Source organism: Schistocerca gregaria, chromosome 4, assembly GCF_023897955.1.
Source record: "Schistocerca gregaria isolate iqSchGreg1 chromosome 4, iqSchGreg1.2, whole genome shotgun sequence".
NCBI lineage: Eukaryota > Metazoa > Arthropoda > Insecta > Orthoptera > Acrididae > Schistocerca > Schistocerca gregaria.
Window position 1 is genome coordinate 762,761,119 of NC_064923.1, and position 16,291 is coordinate 762,777,409.

At 39.4% G+C, this 16,291-nt stretch overlaps 1 protein-coding gene across 3 annotated transcripts in view; it reads left to right on the plus strand.

The window, feature by feature from the left end:
* LOC126365827 (protein FAM193A-like) overlaps positions 1–16,291 on the plus strand; it is a 234,689-nt gene that overhangs the window by 36,862 nt on the left and 181,536 nt on the right. The gene's annotated exons all lie outside the window — the stretch shown is intronic.

Here is a 16,291-nt window from a genome sequence, read left to right on the forward strand (position 1 = left end):
TGAGATCTTCACTTGCAATGTATGCAACAACTTAAGTCATTTGCCATCTATTGGCTGTGTTATGCCTTAATGTATCAGTTGACTCCTCAATAGCAAGGTAGTATCAGTGTCACCTTGTTCTCTAGTAGGTACACAGATGGTGGTTGTTCGTCAGAGCAGCACCTGTTTTTACTATAGGAAGGTGTGAAAGAAACAAAGATTAGAGAGTGGTCAGTATTGAACAAAACATTTTGTCTGAGAAAGAAGTGTATAGACAGTGTTTATCTGAAAATTTTTAGGAATCACTAGAAATTTTATTTCCACTGTACTATGTTCTCGTCATATATCATATATCCAAGCACTGAGGAGTAAAATGAATGAATTACTTGTTTGAATTGATGATTTAATTGACAAACTCAGTTGATATTATCCGCCTCTCCAAATGTCTTGTGACCACTGGTGTAGAAATGGTAATTATTGCAAGACTTTAGTTTGCATCTCATTTCTAAAAGCAGAAATGTTTCAGACCAGTTGCCACATTCATCATACATTAAGAACACAGACATTAGAATTTCATATCAAATCATTTGTAATAGTAAGTGTACATTTAGCAACTGTAGAAAATTGTAATCTGTTCATAAATCGTGTTGAAGCTTTGTGGGCCTTTTTAAGCGTAAGAGAGAGAGAGAGAGAGAGAGAGAGAGAGAGAGAGAGAGAGAGAGACGTAGTGGATGCCATTGATTTCAATGTAGATTTTCTTAATTCTTCCAGTAATGATTCGTTGAAGGTGTTATCATTCCATTTAGTTCCTGCTGTAAACTTTAGGGTAGCTTATTTGTCAGAAGCAGTCATTGATAATGTCTCTACAAAAATGTCAAATGAGCAAAACTGTTATTTCAAAACCAGTAGTTAATGGCCTCTCAGACCATGACAATCAGTTCCTTATATGAAATGTTGATCCTGACCAGGATACGTAAGCTACTAATACTGAGTCCAGGAGAGTAATCAGTAAGCCAAAAATTGATTGTTTCAGGGAATTCCTCAAAGATATGAACTGAAGTGAATCAATGAAAAATCCATTGTGCATTAATGAATTCTTTATCTTTTCTGGACACTGTTTTGCCTCAGAGTGATTCAGAGTGGACTGACGTCTACAAAAATGATTGACAATCACACCAGGTAATAAAGTGAAGCCAATATGGCATATAGCGAAGGAGGAGACTGGTAGAACCGGAGGTGAGGAGCAGATAATTTTGAGAGTAAATGTTACACGGTAACAGTGTGTGAAAAGTTCCAAGCTTTTATTACAAGCATTTCATAATTTGAAAAGATGTTGGGGTTTGTTGGTGCTGCCATGGAATGTCTCACATCGGCCATTACACCCTCCCTATACAGCATAAGTAATCTCCACCATATACAGCAATAGTGTGTTCCAGTGGTTATGGTAAAATATCAACGAAGTTTAATAAAGAGTGTTGTGAGTTTATTAACATATTCAACCCCTTCTGATCTGATCATGTAAGTGTAGAAAAGTTGTGGAATGTTTTCAAAGAGATAGTATCGACAGCAATTGAGAGATATATACCACATAAATTAATAAGTGATGGTACTGATCCCCCATGGTACACAAAACGGGTCAGATCGTTATTGCAGAAGCAACGAAAAAACAATGCCAGATTTAAAAGAACGCAAAATCCCCAAGAATGGCAAAGTTTTACAGAAGTTCGAAATATGGCGTGTACTTCAAAGCGAGATGCTTTTAATAATTTCGACAACGAAATTCTGTCTCAAAACCTGACAGAAAACCCAAACAGATTCTGGCCATACATAAAGCACACCAGTGGCAAGACGCAATCAATACCTTCACTGTGTGATAACAACGGTGAAGTCACTGTTGACAGTGCCACTAAAGCAGAGTTATTAAACACGGTTTTCCGAAACTCCTTCACCAAAGAAGACAAAGTAAATATTCCTGAATTCCAATCAAAAACAACTGCCAATATGAGAAACATAGGAGTAGATATCCTCAGAGTAACGAAGCGGCTTCAACACTTAATAAAGACAAGGCCTCCGGTCCAGATTGTATACTAGTCAGGTTCCTCTCAAAGTATGCTGATAAAATAGCTCTATATTTAGCAATTACATACAACCACTCGCTCACAGGAAGATCTGTACTTAAAGACTGGAAAATTGCTCAAGTCACACCAATACCCAAAAAGGGAAGTAGGAGTAATCAGCTGAATTACAGACCTATATAACTAATGTCGATTTGCAGTAGGGTTTTGGAACATATACTGTATTCAACCATATGAAGTACCTCGAAGAAAAAGATTTATTGACACACAGTCAGCGCAGTTTCAGAAAATATTCTTCTTGTGAAACGCAACTAGCTCTTTATACTCATGAAGTAATAAGTGCTATCGACAGGGGATGTTAAATTGATTCCATATTTTTAGATTTCCAAAAGGCTTTCGACACCATTCCTCACAAGCGTATTCTAACCAAACTGCATGCCCACGGAGTATTGCCTCAGTTGTGCAACTGGATTCATGATTTCCTGTCAGAAAAGTCAGTTCGTAGTAATAGACGGAAAGTCATCGAGTAAAACAGAAGTAATATCTGGCATTCCCCAAGCAAGTGTTGTAGCTCCTCTATTGTTCCTAATTTATATTAACGACATAGGAGACAACTGAGTAGCCATCTTAGATTGTTTGCAGATGATGCTGTCTTTTCTTGTAAAGTCATCAAATGATCAAAATGACTTGCAAAATGATTTACATAAGATATCTGTATCGTGTGAAAAATGGCAATTGACCCTGAATAAGGAAAAGTTTGAAGTTATTCACATGAGTACTAACAGAAATCAGCTAAATTTTGATTACGCGATAAGTAACACAAATCCGAAGGCTGTAAATTCAACTAAATACTCATATTAAAAACGAAGATTCCAAGACCCACCAAGCGGGAAAGCGCCGGCAGACAGGCACAATGAACAAAACAAACACACACACACACACACACACACACACACACACACACACACAGAACCTGAGCCCCGCAACCGGCGGCCGCCCCGCCAGGAAAGAGGGAAGGAAAAGGAAAGAGGGAAGGATGTGGGCCCCAAGGGAGAGGGCAAGGAGCCACCCCAATCCCGGGAGCGGAAAGACCTACCCTAGGGGGAAAATAGGATAGGTATACACTCTCGCGCGCGCGCACACACACACACACACACACACACACACACACACACACACACACACACGCGCGCGCGCGCACATCCATCCATACATACACAGACACTGTGTATGTATGGTGACTCCCTTGGGGCCCACATCCTTTCATCTTTCCTTTTCCTTCCCTCTTTCCTGGCGGGGCGGCCGCCGGTTGCGGGGGCTCAGGTTCTGTGTGTGTGTTTGTGTGTTTTGTTCATTGTGCCTGTCTGCCGGCACTTTCCCGCTTGGTGGGTCTTGGAATCTTCGTTTTTAATATATTTTTCCCATGTGGAGGTTTCTTTCTATTTTATTTACAACTAAATACTTAGGAATTACAATTACAAATAACCAAAATTGGAACGATCACGTAGATAATATTGTAGGTAGAGCAAAACAAAGACTGCGATTCATTGGCAGAACACTTAGAAGGTGCAGCAGGTCTACTAAAAAGACTGCTTACACCACGCTTGTCCGCCCCATTCTGGAGTATTGCTGTGAGGTTTGGGATCTGCATCAGGCGGGACTGACGGATGCATCGAAAATGTACAAAGAAGGGCAGCTCCTTTTGTATTATCACAAAATAGGGGAGATAGTGTCACAGACATGATACGTGTATTGGAGTGGCAATCATTAAAACAAAGGTGTTTTTTTTTATGGGATCTTCTCATGAAATTTCAATCATCAGTTTCTCCTCCGATTGCGAAAACATTCTGTTGGCACCCACCTACATAGGGAGAAATGACCATTGTGGTAAAATAAGAGAAATCGGGGCTCACACAGAAAAATTTAAGTGCTTGTTTCTCCCGTGTGCCGTTAGTTAGTGGAACGGTAGATAGAGAGCTTGAAGGTGGTTCATTGAACCGTATGCCAGGCACTTTATTGTGAGTAGCAGAGTAATCACATAGACATAGACATAATTCAGTTGTGTAGCATTTCTTTTTTCACTGTAACATTTCCCTATTTGCTGAAATACAAGGTGTCCCACTCAAACCTCCCTGATTTCAAGGACCTGGGAGAGGATAAAAGCAATAGATATGACAATGAAAAATGCACAACATTGTAGAGCATCTCAAAGAATTTATATTCCCACATCAGAAGTGCCAGATATTGTCGCCAGTGTGCAGCATGGTCGCATGAAGTGAAAATAGTGACTCCACAGCAGCACGTGCAAGCAGTAGTGTGGTTTGCAGAAACAAATTCGCCGATTACTGTGCAAAGAAATTATCGTTTCTGGCAACAGAAAGTGTTCTGCAACATTCTGCCGGTGCATGTTACGGAGTTTCAGAAGAGGCAGTGGAGGAAATCAGACACACGTTTCTCAGAAGCCCACGTAAGTAAATTCGTCAAGCATCTAGGCAACTTGATGTACCTCGATCAACATTGAATGGTGTAGCTCACCAGCATCCTCTTTATGTGTGCCTATAAAGTGCAAATTCTGCAACATCTGACTCCGAATGACAAACCACGCCAACAACAATTTGCTGCGGATATGCTGCAGCGTATTGATATGGATGCCAGCTTCCTTGAAATATGTTTATTCTCAGATGAGGCAGCCTTTCATCTATTAGGAAGGGTTAATAGGCATAATGTTTGGATTTGGGGTTACAAAATCCGCAAGTTGTCATTGAACATGTTTGTGATAGCCCTAAACTAATCATCTGGTGCAGGCTAATACACGATGGGATTTTTCGAGAATGAGATTTTCACTCTGCAGCGGTGCTTTGATATGAAACTTCCTGGCAGATTAAAACTGTGTGCCCGACCGAGACTCAAACTCGGGACCTTTGCCTTTCACGCGCAAGTGCTCTACCATCTGAGCTACCGAAGCACAACTCACACCCGGTATCCTTTCTTTCAGGAGTGCTAGTTCTGCAAGGTTCGCAGGAGAGCTTCTGTTAAGTTTGGAAGGTAGGAGACGAGATACTGGCAGAAATAAAGCTGTGAGGACCTGGCGTCAGTCGTTCTTCAGTAGCTCAGATGGTAGAGCACTTGCCCGCAAAAGGCAAAGGTCCCGAGTCCGAGTCTCGGTCGGGCACACAGTTTTAATCTGCCACGATGGATTGTCGGACTGTTCTTCATTGCAGAAGAAATAGTGAATGGGTCAGAGTATCTGGACATATTGGAGCAGTTTGTGTACCCTCAGATACAAGACTTGCAACCCAACATCATTTTTCAACAAGATGGAGTTCCACCGCATTGGTCAATGGCTGTTCGCAAGTTCCTGGATAGGAAATTTCCTAATCGCTGGATGGGATACAGTGGCCCCATTGCCTGGTCACCAAGCTCACCAGACATTATGCTGCTTGATTTCTTCATGTAGGCATTTGTGAAGGACCGCATGTATGCGACCAAAGTGGATGATATTCCTACACTGCGACATCATATCACTAATGCGATTGCAACAATAACAGAGGAAATGTTACAAAGAACTTGACAAGTTGAATATAGACTCTATATTCTTCGTGCTACACATGTAGAAGTGTATTGGTGATAAATAAATTCTTTGAGATGCTCTACAGTGTGGTGCATTATTTTTTTTCCCCCTGGGTCCTTGAAATCGGGGAGGTTCGAGCGGGACACCCTGTACACTGAAGCTAAGGCTCTGTATAAGAAAGAGGATTAAGAATTACCATCAAACTTCCATCTGATTTCACTTTTGCCAACATTCTTGAAAATTTTAAAAAAGGTGATGTACATGCATCTCCTTGGCTATGTGACTACAAATAATATGTTACAAGAGTCACGGTTCTGATAACGAGGCTATTTACATATACTTTGTTAGAGAATAAACTACAGGTTGCTATTATATTAAGTTAAGTTTCAAGCACCTTTGACTGTGTAAATCACACTGTACTTTTAGGTAAATTAGAATATTATGATGTCATGTGAAATGCCACAAAATGGTTTGGATTGTGTTTCTCTAATAGGAAACAAAAAATGTCAACAGTAAAGAGCCTATATTAAACTGTCAACCATTATCCATCTGGTATCTACTTGTAGTTACATATGGTGTACCACCAGGTTCTAACTTACTCTCACCCTTCCTTTTTCTTGTGTATGCCCTGAATGTGAATGACAGTCAAAGTCGAGATAGGTATAGGACATTAAATGGAGAAGTAAAAAGAGAAGGGCTAAAAAGGAAAATCAGGGTGTGGAAAGAAAGAGGTGAATATGTCGATAAAATGATTGGTGGGACGTATAGTGATGAGACATGGAGAAAAGGAAAGTCAGTGTGTGTTTCAACTAGTGAAAAGTTACATTATAATAATGTTAGTGATGGTCAATGGACAAAATATTTTTAGGATTTATTCCAGGAAAATCAGCCTGAATTTTCATATAAATGTTAGGTGAGGATGCAACAGGAGGAATTGTGCTGTTTAGATATAAAATTCTTCAGCAGACTGTCAGGATCTGTTAGATGAAGAAAGCACCAGGATATGTATCAGTATATTCAGAAGTGGTGAAGTTTGGTCTACCAAAATTGTTGGAGATGGTAGGAGGCTGTTTGCAGGAATATTAAATGGAGATGAGGATACATTGCAATGGAAAATGTTACATAAGACTGGTGCATAAGAAAGGGTCACATATAATGATCTAAGTAATTATACGGTGTCTCCAAGGTACTGAAAGATCTGGTAGAGAAAGAGACAAGTCACAGGCAGCTAGATGGGCAAACATGATTCTAAGCTGGAAGGTTGGTAATGACAATATCTTCACAATGAAACTAAAATGTGAAAAACACACAAAGATTGGGCTGTGTTTATTGACGCAGAAAAAGCATATGACAATGTACTCACCAACAAACTGTGGGAAATATTGAAAGCAGGGTGTATATGACCTGGGAGATCTGGGAAAAACATGGGAATTTTGGATCCGGGAGAAAACCTGGAAAAACATGGGTATTTTTTAGAATTCTGAGAATTTTTCATTGAGACGTTTTCAGTTAAATTTTTATTGGTAAGAACTGATGCTCTAACAAAGGATATTACTGTATCCTGCAACTGCAGAATAACACTTCAACAATAAAACATAAATGAGAGAAAATAACTTAAATTGCAAAGGAAATGCGCCATATACAACGGTGACATACAATGCTCGTGCAAGCATCTGCCAACAGCAAACTGTGTCAAAGGCTTTAGGAAGACAATGCAATGTTTCTTAACAACAAATTGCGTCCGATGAGCATGAAGTGACAACTGTTTACATTAGATTCGTTTAGCAGTTACGAGCGGGCTCATGTGCCATGCACAGTTGAGTCGTGTTTTAGTAGCAGATCCTCCTACTTCTGGCTACAGGAATGAGGCTGTTGGCTGAGCAAGCAGTCGCAGCAAGCAGCTAGATGCTACCGGGAAAAGGGGGCACCAAATTCATATTCTTGAGGAAAAAAAAACTTGTTTCACAAAGTGCCTAGCATCCAGCACACGTTTGTCTATAGATTATTTATATGATTTTTAAACGCTTCCCTGTTGGTTTTGAACATTTTTGAATGCATTTTAAGTTCATTTCTGATTGAATCATAAGCTGATTTTTGAATGCATGCATAGTGTACGTGATGTCTCTGTCAGGAGAATCTTCATTGCATCTAGAAATGAACTATCCACAGACAAAAGGGGACGGGGCCATACGAGCTGAGCGGAGTAAAGCTGAACGGATGAATGCCAATCGCTGTCTGATTATGTGGTTGATTGGGTTTGCGAATGGTCAGCGTTGTTATAATTAATAGTGAAATCCATAGATTCAGACTACCAGAATGGAAATAAATGACTGAAAGGAATAACAGGTGAGAAAGATTACACGCTACCTTCTCAGAGTATCCAAGAAAATGAAATTTTCACATATTTTTGACCAGAACGCTATACTAGTAGAGACCAGTTGACTGTCCCCAGCTAGCAGCTGCTTAAGTTCTATTCTGGAAGTAACATGGAAAACGTGTTGTATGGACATGTAATAATGCCTACCCGGAAAATAATCGCGGGATAACTAAACCTGTGATTCTGGCAGGGTTAATGAAATTAATCGGCAAACAAATTTTGACAGTAGCAGCAACAGCTACACAATTGGTGATGACAAGATTGATTGATAAAACGAGGAAGGAGAAGAAACGGGGAAATCTCACAAATTAATGAAGAATAAGACGATCCTAAATTTATATAAAAATTTCGTAATACTACTTTACGATCTCATGCTTAAGAAACTGGTGCATATGAATGAAATGTGAAACTATTTTCCAACATAAAGCTTTTTGCTTGTATTGGACTAATAGGCATTTGATATTGGTACTTCGTGAATTATATTCTGTCGTGTTATGAAAATGGCCATTTGTGCCAAAACAGTCTTGTTTATTTGGCTTGTGTTACAAAATTGCTGCAATATTAGAAAGGCCTATTTTGTTTTATCTAGCGGACAGTGACCAAATAGATATAATCAGATCGAGAAACCACAGCAGTCTGGGGTATTATTTGTGTTTACAGCGTTTTCTGTATTAGGTAACGACATTTCCATTTTTTCATGTAGCAAAACGTCTGACGAACTTTGATGAGGTAATAGATTCTTTCGCAGAAAGGAAAGCACACCATATGAAGCTGGATCAAGATTAGAGAGAAAAAATACTAGGAGCTAAGGATTGAAGAAATGTGTACGTTCTTGCTTGTCTCTTGTCTTTATTGGTTTTATGTATTCTATATTTAATTTTATGTCTCACAAAACAGCAAGTTATTAGCTAATAGGCAATAAAGAGTGCAGATTTTCTGAAGAGTTCTTGTTCTCCCGATTACAAATAATCCCATCCGCTATTAATTGTGAGATTGTTTTTTAAGAGGGGCAGACCGTCAGATCAGCTGACTGGGAGCAGGAGAGGTACCACAGGACATTTCAATTTCCTCTGTCCTGAATATAGTTTGATTGCATCCATTACAAAATATACACATTTCAATTCCACAGAGCGAAATACAGTGACGTGCGATGGAAGAATGCTGTGTGAAGAGGCGTGGCACTGCACTTTGGCACACTTAAGACCAAATAACATGCCTTACATTTCCTTGAACACACAGGTTTTATGTTTCAGACTTTTCAGAAAGATGTGCGCTACAAGGTGAGCATATTTTTGAAAATTTGTGTTGTTTTATTATTGACCCGGTTCGCAAATATCGTAGATCCAGGGCTCACGGGCAGAGCAGTCTGAGTTATAGTGGGCAGTCTCCACATGACCTGTGTTTACATTTAGTGATTTCACTGTTTCCCCTTCGTTTACTCTCACGTCAAATGGAAACAAAATGGATAACTGTGGTCGGGAGCTATCAAGTGAATTAAAATACTCACATAATTACAGAAGGCTAAAATGTCATCAGTTTCAGATTTTATTTTATTTTCACCTTTCTGACAGTTGCGCATTAATCACCTTGCAGAACACTGAAGTTATTTTTGTCTGTTTGCTAACGAAACTTGACTTTTATTAACCTCTTCCGTAGAAGCAGTCGTTGTATTGAAGTGAAATGTTTAGTTCCACAGTACTAGCTAGTTTCAACTGTTTGCTGCATTTCAAGTGCACATTTTCATCTTCTAGTACATATGGCATTATGCCATAATAAAGAACCAAACATGATATAATACAGTACTGATGCTCCAAGAAAATTTACATCCCACACTGAAAATCTTAATACCAGGTCGAGGTCTCCTTCATTGGGAATGTGGAAATACGAATGTGCACTTAAAGTATGCACGTTTTAGTATGGTTCACGAAATTCCAATGCTCTTGGAGTATCCTCTGATGTCTTGTTTCTTTTATGACATAATGTATGGTCTTTCAATGTTTTACACATACGTACATACGGGCTTCCTATGCCATGGTAGCTGCGCAAGTGTAACACTCGCAAAAAAGATCATTATATGCGAAAGCTTAGCTTCTCTTGCAGCTTATTAACCTTAGAGACCAATATTATATGTGAAAGCTTTGCTTTTCTTGTAACAACACGATGTATATTAATTTAAACTATTAACTTTCCCTGTTTGTGTATTCATGCTACTTAAGTGATGTCGCTGTTGGCTCACTACATCACTTGTCCTATGCTCTGAATATCTGCTGTTGTCGTCTGGCGAGATCACGTGACATCAGCTAAGACTGGCTTACAAAAGCACACCGCAGTCTCAATTTCAATGATTCGGATAATAACATGTGGTGTTTGGTGGAATTCCAATTTATACTTTTGTAATACGAAAATACGCAGCGTACATGTTGCTGCACATCAAATATATTTCCAAAATGTGTCTTTTTCCCTGAGTTTCGTTTCCTAAAGTGCCGGGAAATTCTACGCCCCTGTATAAAACAATAACCATTCAAAGGATCGATAAGGGAAAATATACTGTCACTTAACACGGAAAAAGCATGTTTGCACCCGGGAGAAAGTGTGTTTTTTAAACGGGAAATCTGGGAAAAATCCGGGTTGTTTTTTTTTTTTTTCTTGTTCCTGTATACACCCTGTGCAAGAGAGAGTTATGTCAAAGAGTGCTGAAGGCTGTTATGAAATTATATGAAAATAACACATTAGGAATAGCTGGAGAGCAAAGTCGAGGTGAATAAGGGTCTGCGACAGGGATGTGGACTGTCACAAACGCTCTTTAAGTGACACCTAGGAGAAAACCTGAAGACTCAGAGTAGAAAATGCCAGGTTTTGGGAGTGACAGCAGATGACACCAAGATATTTATCCTGTATTTTGCAGATGACCAAATTATTCTAGCAGAAATTGAAAATGGACTAAGCTATAGTATAAGAAAGCTTAAAGAGGAATGCAGTAAGTTTGGCTTTAAAAGAAGTGTGAGTACATGTCTGTTGGGACAGAAAAAATAAATAATTTGAAAGTAGACGGAGAAGTAACTTTAGATGTGGAAAAGGCAAAATACCTTGAGGTATTATTTAATAAACAGGGCACAAGCAATGATAAAATCACTATGAGGATTAATGAAGGACAAGTTGTAATAAAGACGTTGTGTGGAACAAAGATGAGAAGAACAACGAAGAAGAGAATGTATAAGGCTATAATCCAAAGTGTAGTGTTGTATGGTGCAGAAGACTGGAACATTAGCATAAGAAATATGAATAAACTGCCTGCCACTGAGGTGGATTACTTTAAGATGAAGCTCAAGCTGTACTAGGGTAGATAGGAAAAGAAATGGCTTAATCAGTCAAAGTGGGTAAGCATATCTGTGACAACATTCAACAGGAATAGCTGATGTCGTTTGGCCATGTAAATAGGATGAATATAGATAGAATAGTACGATGAATACTATCCCGACGGAAGAAAATGGTTTGCCTTCAGTGCAACTGGTGAAATGATGTGGAGCAGCCAGGTGTGAACCAGTAATATGAATGTTGAGGATAGTTAAGACAGAAGGAGATGCAACTGGGTGCAGAGAAGTGGCGCTGGCTGTAGATAATTTAGTAGTAGTAGTAGTAGTAGTAGTAGTAGTAGTAGTAGTAAATAAGATAAACAGATTCTGAGTTTCTTTTATTTGCATATTATGATCATATATTGTGATAAATAACAAATTAAGTACAGATTTAGAAAGAATGGTTAAGAAATTTTCATGGATATTAATAAAACGTTTGTAGACATTTCTTTCTCAGTAGGTATTCGAAAGAGAAACTATATGCATTCTGGATAAATTTTCTTTCTCGTTTCATCTGAATGTCATTGGCTTGCTCCAAAGCTGATTAAAAAGCTGGTAATGTTTTTCCACTGTATTCTGATACGTGAAAGTGACTGAATATCTCATTTGCAGCCCAAGTGGCAAATCTTCACAGTTTCTCAATAAACAAATAAAATACTGTCTTGGGTTCACATCCAAGTAATGGTTCTTGAAAGGGAAGGTTTTTGCCTTTGAATGTTACCTTTACTTAAAAGAACAGCATAAATCCGTGTATATGGTATGAATAAGCATGAGAACTTTTATTAAAAACCTGTTCAAATACAACAAAAGTTTGTGTTGTTTCCTCTGGTGTTCCACAGAATTTTCAATTTTTTTAGTAGTGAATTAGTGTTTTGTAGTCGCTACTACATAGTTTCTCACATATCCCTTTCATTAGCACCGCAAGTGAAATGTCAAGCGAGGTCAATGCTGTATTGAGCGCTTCGGCATATCAGGAAATCTTGAGCCTTTTTGAATGCGAGCATTGTTTCCTATGCCCTATGCCCTAAATAAACTTCTGTGAAACCTCAGTAGAAAAGCTACATCTATAAATGTAAGATGATCTCTATATTAATCTATTAAACAATGTAAAAACATTGACCTCAGCAACGTTGCATAATCTGCAAATACAAGACTACCCTGTATTTTTTGAATGGCTGATCTGGGGAAAGCCCTCGTCTAATAGTCGGGTAAATACAGTAAATTATTATCTGCAATGCAGTTACCATTAGACGTAGGTAATATAAAAAGTAGAGTAGAAACCATGGAAAATTCAGGATGGAATGTAGCAATATAATGAAAAGGATATTTGCTGCTCACCATATAGTGGAGATACTGAGCTGCAGAAAGGCACAACAAAAAGACTGTCGGAAAGTTAGCTATTGGCCAACAAGGTCTTTGTCAAAAATAGACCACACACACACACACACACACACACACACACACACACACACACACACACACACGACCATGGTCTCTGTCAGTTGGAGTCATACTACGATCAGCAACGCGTTATGGGAGAGGCAACCAGATGGGGGTAAGGAGTAGCTAGGGCGGGGAGGGGGAGGGATAGAAGGGTAGGATTGGGGGGTTGGTGAAGCATTCAGGCATGAAGTGGATAGTAGGACAGCTAGGTGCAGTTGGGATGTTAGGTGGAGGGTGGGTGAGAGCAAGGGAGGGGGTTGCAGAAAAGGAGACAAGTAAAGAGACTGGGTGTGTAGGGAATAGAGGACTGTGTAGTGCTGGAATGGGAACAAGGAAGAGGTTAGATGGATAAGGGCAATGACTAACGAAGGTTTAGGCTAGCAGGGTTACGGGAACGTAGATATCTTGCAGGGAGAGTTCCAACCTGCGCAGTTCAGAAAAGCTGATGCTGGTGGTAAGGGTCCAGATGGCACAGGAGGCTGTGGAGCAGTCATTGAAATAAAGGACATTGTGTTGGGTAGCCTGCTGAGCAGCAGGGTGGTCTAGTTGTTTCTCGGTCACAGTTTGTTGGTGGCCATTTATGCAGAAAAACAGCTTGTTGATTGCTATGCCTGCGTAGAATGCAGCACAATAGTTGTAGCTTGTCTTGTAGATCAAATGACTGTTTCACAGGTAGCCTTGCCTTTGGTGGGATATGTGATGTTTGTGACCATACTGGAGTAGGTGATGGTGCGAGGATGTATGGGACAGGTATTGCATCTAGATTTGCCTATATCTTGTAGTAGATCCCACCACCACCACCACCTACTCCAGTCCGGTCACAAACATAATCTAAACCACCAAAGACATAGCTACCTATGAAACCAGTCATGTGATCTCCAAGTTAAGCTGCAACCACTGTGCTGCATTCTACATGGGTATGACAGCCAGCAAGCTGCCTATGTGCACGAATGGCCAACAATAAACTGTGGCCAAGAAACAGTTGGACCATCCTCTTGCTGAGCATGCCGCCCAACAAGACGTCCTTCATTTCAATGACTGCTTCACAGCCTGTGCTATCTGGATCCTTCCCACCAACACAAGCTTCTCTGATCTGCACAGGTGGGAATACTCCCTGTAATATATCCATATTTCCACAACCCTCCTAACCTCAACCTTCGTTAGTCATTGTCGTCACCCATCCAGCCCCTTCCTTGTTCCCATTCCAGCACTGCACTGCCCTCTATTCCACCACCGTGCCCAGTCTTTTTACTTCTCTCGTTTTCCGCTACCCCCTGCCCTTCGTCTAACATCCTAAGTGCACCTAACTTCCCTACTCTCCACCTCATTGCCGCACACTCCCAGCAGCACTTTATTGTCCTCCACACCTACTATCCCTCTCCCTCCCTGCCCCAGCCTACTCGTTACGACCACCAAGTTGCCTCTCCCATAATGCTCTGCTGCTTGCAGTCTGGCGCCAGCTGCCAGAAACTGTGGTCATTTGTGTGTGAGCTGCGTTTGTGTGCGGGTGTGTTTTGTCTGTTTTTGGCAAAGGCCTCGGTGGCCGAAAGGTAGTTTTCCGACAGTCTTTGCGTTATGCCTTTCTGTGATTCATCATCTCTGTTATATAATGAGTAGCAACTATCCTTTTCGTTATATTGTTAAAAAGTACGATAGAGTATTCTTTGCTTCTTTCATACCACAATGGCTTATGCGATAATTTATTTGGTGTAACTCTTCAAGCCAAGCTAAGTTTTCAAGGTGGAAAAAGTATATAATATGAAGCAGTTGCGACATGAATTCAAGGATGTTCTGCAGAGGTTTGTTCAAATGCTGCTATGCCTTATATTTAGTCTGTGATGAAATTCGTCATAAATATATCTTTTTGTAACCAATGGCTCAGTTACTGGAGTCAATACTAGAAATAAGAATAATATTCAAGAACAATACCACATACCTTGGCCCAGAAAGGTGTCATATTTTGACTAACTTGCAAGCAAGCATTAAAGTTTTAACTACTAATGAAGTTAAGTTTATGAGTATCAGGCCATTGAGCTACTCAAAATTATTATTGTTATAAACAGTTTATTGGTGACCAACTCCTACTCCATCAACAAATTTCTTTGTGGAACCGATTGACAGAAATTTCATTAATGATATCAAATAATGTAAATATTATATAAAATCTGTCTCATGCTTATCTTTAGTCCAATAATGTTGTTAATGGAAATAAGTGTTATAAATTGTTTTTTGCTTGATGACACATGGCTACAATAACATAAGATTTATATCATGCCCTTCATTGTGTATACATTTATGTGCTTGTGGTAAGTTCTGTATTAGTTCTTAAATAAAAACATATTTCACATTAATTATGACTTACTCTATATCCATGATCTTTTCATTTAACGCTCCTACTTTCACATCGAGCAGAAGACAAATGCACGTGTTGCTTCATTGTGTTGTTGTTCTCTAATAGTGTCATGAAGAGTGGTACAGGGTCTTTTCCATTACTATCTTTGGTAGTTTTTGACATTTAAGCCACCATTTCCACTAGAAAGCCAGAGAAGTCAGATAGTTGTGAATTAATTGTGTTGATATATTGGGAAGTAGTTCATTGATAACTACTTTCAGAGGTTCAGTTCATGAGTGTAGAGTGGAATCTGCATGCATTTTAATAATGTGGACAATGCATGGAAATTTGCAGGTTTAGAGAAAAAAGTATATAATTTTTTACAGACCTTGTTCTGAGTAGTTGATTTGATTGCTTTAAAGATTTTTATGTAATCCTTGGTGTTGTAGATAGTCAGTGTGACACACTGTACATTGGGTACAGCCGATTAATTGTTTAAATGTTCAAATCACCTTATGCATACTGACATCATTTGTTGAAATTGTCTGTTTGTTGCACATCAGGGATTAGACCTTCTTATCTCTGTTTCTGTCTTCTAAATCATCATCATAGTTGTCCCTTGAGGGGCATCTGGCACTTAATTTTCAGCTGAGTGTCTATTTTTCCAGTGTTTCTCTCAGTTTGAGTGCATGTTGGGAGCTGTGTTTTTTGTTTTCCTCTTTTTCCTTTTCCACCATCCCTGCATGTCAGAATTGTATATGATCTCTGTATTTGAATTTTGTTGGGAGTTTAATGTGTATTCTGATTGGACTGATTGTGTCCTGTCAGCAGTGGAAATCCACAGTGAACTGGGAGTTATCTGAAGTGTTTCGATTAATTCCTGTTACTTCGATAACCCAACATCTGTATTAACCTCTGTGAATGGAGCTCTGGTACACAGAAACCCTAGCTATATTTAGATTCTGGCGAGCTCAGACTCATTAACAAACAGAATGGCACTTCAGCATACTGGTATATCCATTTACACATTTATGACAAGTTACATGTCACTGGTTAAGTAAAAACATGTTTCACTTTTTTGACGTATACCATATCTGTGATGACTGTTTTATTAAGGATCTGAGTGAGGAACAATATCACTAGCTTTTTTTAAAGCATGTA